Genomic DNA, 8,459 nt, shown 5'->3' on the forward strand with positions numbered 1-8,459 from the left:
AGTTCAAGCTCTCTAGTTATAAATGCAAGCAAAGTAAGATTTAATTAAGGTCATGTTCATGGCTTCATGGCCATTTCTAAGGATTTCAGTAACTATAAATTACGCATAATTTACATCTGTGTCACTAATGATCTGCAGTACACTTGCAGTATTATGTCTGCACTCATGAGGGCGCCACAATTCTGCAAACTAGATTGTACAAGTCCATTTTAGACAAATCTACTCAAAGAACTCATCTTTATTGTTTTACATCTTGCACCTTACACCAATCAAAAGTGAATACATTCCAAACTATTATATAACAATCAAAAAAGATTATAATTTAAATTCTTCTAATTAGCCATGCTTCAATAGAGCTTGGCACACTCGATCATTCTTTCAAGCAGCTTTATGAGAAGTAATATGGGATGCTTTTCCACTTGTTTCTCAAAAGCTAACACTTTTTAGATTTTGGAAACTACTTGTAGAGGCATTTAAGTATAAGCCTTTAGATCAAAATGCCTTTAAGATTAGGAAAAAATGTAGAATCAAGTGTGTCCAAACTTCTGAATGGCCACAAAGGAAAAATGTTTCTCTAGAGAAACAAAGCAGATCTCACTATTTTATTAATGAAGGATCCCTGATTTGTGAATGATTTCTCATAACCCCTCCTTGGGAGAAAAGATGATCATTTCATTGTCAAAATTTCTGATGAATGAGAAAAGCTGGAGTTCTCTTTCTGCACTGATAGACTGCTGGAAGAGTTCTGTGATATATGATAGAGCTATATAAGAAAATTAGACCTTACATTTTTCTGCAACCCCACTTCAGAAAAAGTTGGGACGGTATGTTAATTAAAATTAAAACATTTAATAGTGATTTGTAAATTCTTTTTGGCCTGTATTACATTGAAAACACTTCAAAGGCACGTAAGTTTTTTCCCCGTGAATTTTATTATTTTTGCAAAATAAACACATTTTAATTCTGATTTTGTCCCATTCTTCCTGCGAACAAGTTTTAAGGTGTGCAACAGTATGGGGTCTTTGTTGATGCGTTTTGTGTTTTAAGATGTGCCACACATTCTCTACTGGAGACAGGTCTGGACTGCAGGCAGGGCAGTGCAGCACCTGCACCTGTGGTTTTGAGTTGTGTTGTTGAAATATGCAGGGGTGGCTCTGGAAAAGATGTCGTCTTGAAGGCAGCACTTATTGCTCCAAAATCACTATGTACTTTCAGCATTAATGGTGACATCACAGAAGTCTAAGTTATCTTTGCCAAGGGCACTGACCCAACCTCAACTGACCCAACCCAACCCTACACCATGACAGACCCTGGCTTTGGACTTGTTGCTTTAACAGTCTGGATGGTTTTCGTCTTTGGTCCGGAGCACACATTGTCCATTTCTTCCAAAAAAGACCTTAAATATTGACTCGTCTGACCACAACACTCGTTCCTGTGTGATGGTCCATCCCAGAGAAGTCGATGGCACGTCTGGACAGAAGTTAACACTGGTAACATAAGGCTTCCTTTTGGCACAGTAAGGTTTTAACTGGCATTTGTGGATGTCACTATGTGTTGTAATACCTGAGAAATGTGATTTTATCACTTGTAGAGGAATGACAGTTCTTGATGCAGTGCCACCTGTAGGATCAGAGAGCACAATTATTCTGATTAGGTTTGCGCTCTTGCACTTTACGCACTAAAATTCCTCCAGATTTTTTGAATTGTTTAATTACGTTAAGCACCGTAAATACTGAAATATCCAAATCCCTTCCTAGCTTTGTTTGGGGAGCACGGTTTTTAAACATTTCAAGAATTTTTTCATGCAAACTGGCGATCCTCAGCCCATCTTTGCTCCTAAAGGGCTTGGCCTTTCTTGGACGCTGCTTTTGTACCAAATCATGATTACAGTCACCTGTTGGCATCACCTGTTTCAAATCACATCTGTGTTTAATTATTTTACCTCATTACTAGCCCTAATTTGCCCCTTTCCTAACTTTTTTGGAATGTGTTGCAGGCCCGAATGGCAGGAATTGATGTATTTTTACAAATGAAATGAAGTTGAGCAGACAAAGCATGAAATGTCTTTTTGTCAAACTGTCTGCAGTGAAATATGAGTCAAAGTAAATTTAAAAAATCACTGCTTTCTTTTTTATTTGCATTTTCCGTACTGTCCCAATGTTTGTCTGATTTGGGGTTGTAATGTAAATATTATTATATAAATATATAGTAAGAGTTAATGCCTCTGTGAGACAACGTTTTGATCTGCATCTGCAAGTGACCAAATGGGTTGTTTCTCAGGAACTAAAATTCAGGAAACAGGTGAAAATTATTTAAGTCTCGCACTTATTTCAAGCAGGATGTATCCATGACTAGGAGAAGTGATTGAGATTAAGAAAATATCTTTTATAGAATGTTTCTTTCTCTGGGGCAGGTCTATTAAATCATGAATGGCTTTAATAAACATATGTGCCGCTTTCTGAAATGCCTCATTTTGTGCCTGTCACTCTGCAATTTCAACTGTAACTTAAAGTGGCCAATATCGGCTCAACTCTGAGCTGCTTGTGGAATGATTAATGCTAAAAGCAACACTGGTATATTAACCCATCACACAGTTTAAATGGATTTCATCAGCAGTGTTTGTAGAGCTTTTTCCTAATGCTGCCTAAACCTTAAAGGGGAATTGTACTTTTTAATTTTATGCATAATGCCATCTTTGAGCTGTGAACAAAGTCATTCAGTGGTTTGATATTGTTCAGAATGGTAAAACAGTGGTAAATCTAAAACATACATGGGTTATATATGTTTATATGTTTTCTTCTGGGACTATTTTGCCCTTGACTCTCTGTTTAAGTATATTAACATTTAGGCCACTTCTTTATGTCCATAATGGCTAACTGTCTCTGGCATCAGGCAGCGTATCCGCAACCATTTTGTCTAACAGCTCTGTGAAGTAGCTTTTAGGCTTTAAGGGCCTCAGACGTTTCTATCACCATCATTGTGATCAATTCTGAGTAAGTTTCTCTAGAACGGAGCATTTCACATCAAACCACTCTGAATGACACTGTCTTCATCTGAATAACAAATGAAGAAGACATTGTGTATAAACAGGCGATGCAGGTAATTAGGCTGAATGTTTAAGCCAACGTCTCTGCTGCAGCCGCTCGCGAACACAAGCCGACGGTTAGCTGATCAGCCAATTTAGTTTCTTCTAGTTCCTGTCCTCACAGTTATTGTCTCGAAACATTTTAACAGACTTATGATAATCACCAATTTAAGCTTCTGTTCATTTATCGTGACCCATCGAGACTAAAGGAACTACATGTAACACTGACCGCAAGCGTTAAAACGAATACTGCGGTCCAAATTCGGTCCAAGGAGAGTTGTCTGTCTCGCCCCCTTCTCCCCTGACTCGAAGCTGGGTTGCCAGATTGAGGACACCGAATTTACACAAACGAGCGCAACGTTAAACTTTGGCAAGCGACAGTAATACACTGTAAGATGATCCGCTGATGTGTGCGTTTGCAATGTTTTTGTTGTTTGCTTTTTATAAGAAATTCTCAACACATTTCCCTTAATTGAATGGTGCATTAAGTGGATCTTTACCTAAAAAAAGTAAGGGGCCATCATCAAAGTGTGTGTCCTTATGTACAAGTCTTGTTCTGAACGTCAAAATCTCAAAAGTGTCTATACTGTAGGCCCAGCTGAAAACCAGGGAACTTAAGACCTTCCTGTTATTGTAACATAGGCTACTACAGCAGCAGAACTTGAATAGAGGATTGTGTTGATTTATGATTGATTACTATTCTATATGCATAAAATAAAAAAAATAGTAGCTTCTTTATTGTAGGGCCTAAACATGTAAAACCAACTACAGCAAGTCAAAAATTCTAGTTTTAATTAATGTTTTAAACATTAAAAAAATAAAAGGCCTATAATTTTATGGCCAAATGCATTAAAGTGTGTCCTATTATTGCAACTTACTACAAGTAGAATCTGAAGTGTGGTAAAGTTTAATGTATTTTTCATACACTATAATCTTTATGGCCTCAGTCTTTTCTGTGGCACGTTAAGCTACTTGTGTTTCGAAGTCAGGTTGGAAGATGATCCGCTGATGTGTGCGTTTGCAATGTTTTTGTTGTTTGCAAATTTGAAAAAAAAAACAGCTTATGTGGATTTTTATAACTCTGTACACTATCCTAAACACAAAAGCTCCGAAAATACTCGCTGCCTTGAATTAAGTTTAAGTCAGCTCGCCAGCTTTTTGTCCAGATTTTTGCATTCTACCTTAAATGGTGCAACAGTTACATTCTGGCACCTCAGCCTATTATTGTTCGAATTTTCCTGTTCCACCTTAAACGGGAATTTTACGGTGGAACGGAAAATTCGAACAAGAAGTGGTGAACAAGCTGTCCATCCGTAGACCTTTTTAGATGGATGGAGAGGCTTATTAGTGTTTTTAGGACCAGCTTTGTTTGCTTGCTTCCATGGCCGGAGCACGCAGTGTTAGCCCCCCTGTTTGTTTCATCTCTGGCAACCCGGGGTGTCGAGTGGTAGTGGGAAATGGGCAGTGGGCGGAATCACAGGCCGAAACGCAAACACAGTTTACGCTCCGGAGCAGAAATTCCAAAGGAGAACATACTGTGTTATATAGTTGGTGAAGCCAGTATTTCAACTTGTCTCCTTGCATGTCTCCTTAATTTTTGATGACACGATCATTAAGATTTAGTTAAGTAAATATATTTTATATTGTTCATTTAATGTCAGGTAGGCCTAATAGTTAGATCCATGTGTCTTTAGTCAGCCTGGATAGCATGGGTTATCCTGTAGCAAGAGGTTTGCTACATATTGAAAGAGGTTAAACTGATGGAAATTTGTTATTCTTTTCGTTTTTTTTTAAATTGCCTCAGACAATTCTTGTGGTGAGTTTGCTAATAACATTAACTAACAACTAGCTAATATTAGCTAGCCTTATTTCACTTCTGAAGTTAATGAAGATGCAGTAATGTTTTTAGTTCAAGTATCTTTCGCTTCTGCTTGTATTCTCAGTGTAAGGGTATATCTAGGGCACTTTTGACCAATGAAATAATTGGTCTTGACTCTGTTTTTTCATTGTGATTGACTCGAGAGAGAGCATATAACGAGATTTTCATTTACATATTCCTTCTTCACAAAAAACAAGATTACTACACTATTTCTTTTTGTTTTAGTTGCTTTTTATAAGAAATTCCCAACACATTTCCCTTAATTGAATGGTGCATTAAGTGGATCTTTACCTACAAAAAGTAAGGGGCCATCATCAAAGTGTGTGTCCTTATGTACAAGTCTTGTTCTGAACGTCAAAATCTCAAAAGTGTCTATACTGTAGGCCCAGCTGAAAACCAGGGAACTTAAGACCTTCCTGTTATTGTAACATAGGCTACTACAGCAGCAGAACTTGAATAGAGGATTGTGTTGATTTATGATTGATTACTATTCTATATGCATAAAATAAAAAAAATAGTAGCTTCTTTATTGTAGGGCCTAAACATGTAAAACCAACTACAGCAAGTCAAAAATTCTAGTTTTAATTAATGTTTTAAACATTAAAAAAATAAAAGGCCTATAATTTTATGGCCAAATGCATTAAAGTGTGTCCTATTATTGCAACTTACTACAAGTAGAATTTGAAGTGTGGTAAAGTTTAATGTATTTTTCATACACCATAATCATTAGTTTCTTTACTCTAGGGCCTCAGTCTTTTCTGTGGCACGTTAAGCTACTTGTGTTTCGAAGTCAGGTTGGAGACATAACAGTGCATACATTCACAGTTTTATGTGTAAGATTTGAGAATCTTGTGTCAACTTTTGGCAGTAGTAACTGTTTTCGCTACACCATGATTACAGATATTTCGCAGACATCGTCAGTCAAAACAACAGCAAAGATTATTTAAAATTGTGATTACATTGTATGTGTAACTATTTTAGTAACAGGACACTATTATTGTGAACCTGTTTTGATGTTTCGTACTTTTTTCAACCCGTCCTAGTTTCCAGCATTTTTCAGCACAAAGTGACACGATGGCTACTACATCTGTAGTGCACTACCTGTCCAATAGAAAGCCTGTTTAGATGCACATATGGACACCAGGGCATTAGCAATGGCTCATATATGTGCACAGCATAAGGTGGTTAGTTTCGTAAGTGTGTTGGATTCTGCCTTGTGGCAGATATACAGTAAATGCCCAATTAAGACACAGGTGGCCAGTCGGGTCATTATAATTGCTAGGAGCTGAAGAGAGCGAGAGCACAGGGGGCAAACTGCCTCCCACACACAAGAGCAAAACAGCAGCCCCCCACAAATTCAAATCAATATGCATCTAGCAGAGCCTTGTACATGGTGAGATAGCCATGTCTTCCCCCGCAAAAGCCAGGACTGAAACACAGGCAACTTTGATTTGACCTTTTGACCTCCTCCTCTTTTCCTACAGCTCGGCCTCTGCACAGACCATTTAGTGACACTCTATCACATGATTTGTGACTATGCACTGGCCACACAATAGTCTCTGGGATTATTTAGCACTGAAAGTGGGTGTGTGACAAATGTTGGTGTGTCTTTTCATTGATTGATAGGGACTGGGCAGCCAGCGGAGTGTTTGGTTTCCGCAGAGATTCGCAAGAAATATGAGTCTGGTGGCTTAAGCGCGCCGACATTAGAGATCCATGGAACAGGATAAGCTATCTCAGAAGATTAAAACATTCAGAGAAGGGTTGTTTTTGTCTGTTGGGTCAATATGGTAGGCTACATTAGGCAGCCATGGTCATCTTTCTGAGCCTTTGTGGGCTGTAGTGTTTCTCATGCGCTCTATGTTTGGAGCAGATCTCACAGAGGGCCGAATGAAACATCTCTCTGAGTCCCGTGAGAACACTGTTTGTCTAGATTCCAGCAACCTTGGGGTGTCACCCCAATGACACACAGGAGGAAGGCATATATGAAACGACACGTTTATGATTTTCCCTTCATGCGCCAACAGATTGCTGAAAGGCCGAGTGTGTTCTTCACTCCCTGGAGCCCTGGAGATGTTAACCTCGATTAGAAACATTCATTTCGCATGGAGCACCTCCCCATATCTCCTGTGTTTCCATTCCATTGTGAAAACACAGGAATGGAATACAAAAGGCAAGTGGTCAGAGAGGCATGGCATCGCTCTCATGTGGTTGCAGCTTTTTACTTATTCCTCACTGCATCATTTCTTGGAAAAGCCCACGGGTCTCAAATGATGCACTTATTACGTTACTCGATCTATTCAGCGTTTCCATCCCTAGGCTCATGTTGCGTTAAATTTACATTTTTAAGTATGTTTTTGGCCCAGCACCAGAGCCTTTACTCAGAGAGAGAGCAAGCGAAAGAGAGAGAGGTTGATCTGAAGTGTAGATGGCTGCTGGAAGACGAATTGACGTCAGAACAGAGGCTCCAAGAATATCACTGCAGAACACAGGTGGGTGTCACACCATTTTGTTTGTAGTGTCCTGATCAAGACTGACTCAGTCTCACTCGCTCTCATTTTATCTTTTGCCTTGCACTCTCCCTCCCTCAGGATGGGCTTGAATTGGTGTAGACAACAGGGAGGAAAGTGCTGGCTTAGCGAGATCACCGGACCATCTAGAAGTAGCAGCTCTGTCTTCTGGTAAATCACTCAGAAATGAGCTGCTCCATAAACTAGACTCTATAAAAATACTTTTTTAAGCACTGCCATAAATCACAGCTGTCCATGACAAGATTTATTGGGCCCTTACTGACCACAATGAATTTTAAAAAAAGGTTATTTTTTGTCTTTCTGTTTGGATGTATGTGTGTTTAAGCTTCAGGGAAAAGCATATGGATGGCCTTTGTCCAAATAAATGGGTGTGTGCATTTATATTCAGTATGTGTGGGTACAGTACTGTGCAAATGTCTATGGTGCCCAAGAAAATGGTTTAAAACTATTCATCTGGCCAGTAAGTGTGTTGAACACTATATTAGAATAAATGCAAATAAACATGAATACAGTAAAATGTAAAAATAGATTGGTTAGAAGAACAGTTAGAGTTAGAAGTACACGGGTTTGGTTCCTGACTTCTTGCTGCACAAAGCTCTTGAATAGATTCATTAATTTCGATTAGCAGCACACCTTCATTAAATTAAATATTTCATCAAGGATCAATTTATTGAACCAGGTACCGGATGGTAACTGTAATTACGGGGCTTCCTCAAAGAGATGTTTGGAAACAAATAAATGCTTGCCAGATAAATAGCTTTACATATTGTTTTCTCAGAGTCTGAGACTTTTGCACAGTACTGTATGTGTGCATGTTTGAATGAAAACAGGGAGTTGAAAAAAATCTTTGACAGGAAAATCAGTAAACAGGATTAACCTACCACAGAAGGTCCAACAAACCCGTCCTGACTTCGTAAAGTGCTTTTTAAAACTAAAAAACTAAATGTTTTTTTTTTCTTAAACT

This window comes from Colossoma macropomum, unplaced genomic scaffold (genome assembly GCF_904425465.1).
Source record: "Colossoma macropomum unplaced genomic scaffold, Colossoma_macropomum, whole genome shotgun sequence".
Lineage (NCBI taxonomy): Eukaryota > Metazoa > Chordata > Actinopteri > Characiformes > Serrasalmidae > Colossoma > Colossoma macropomum.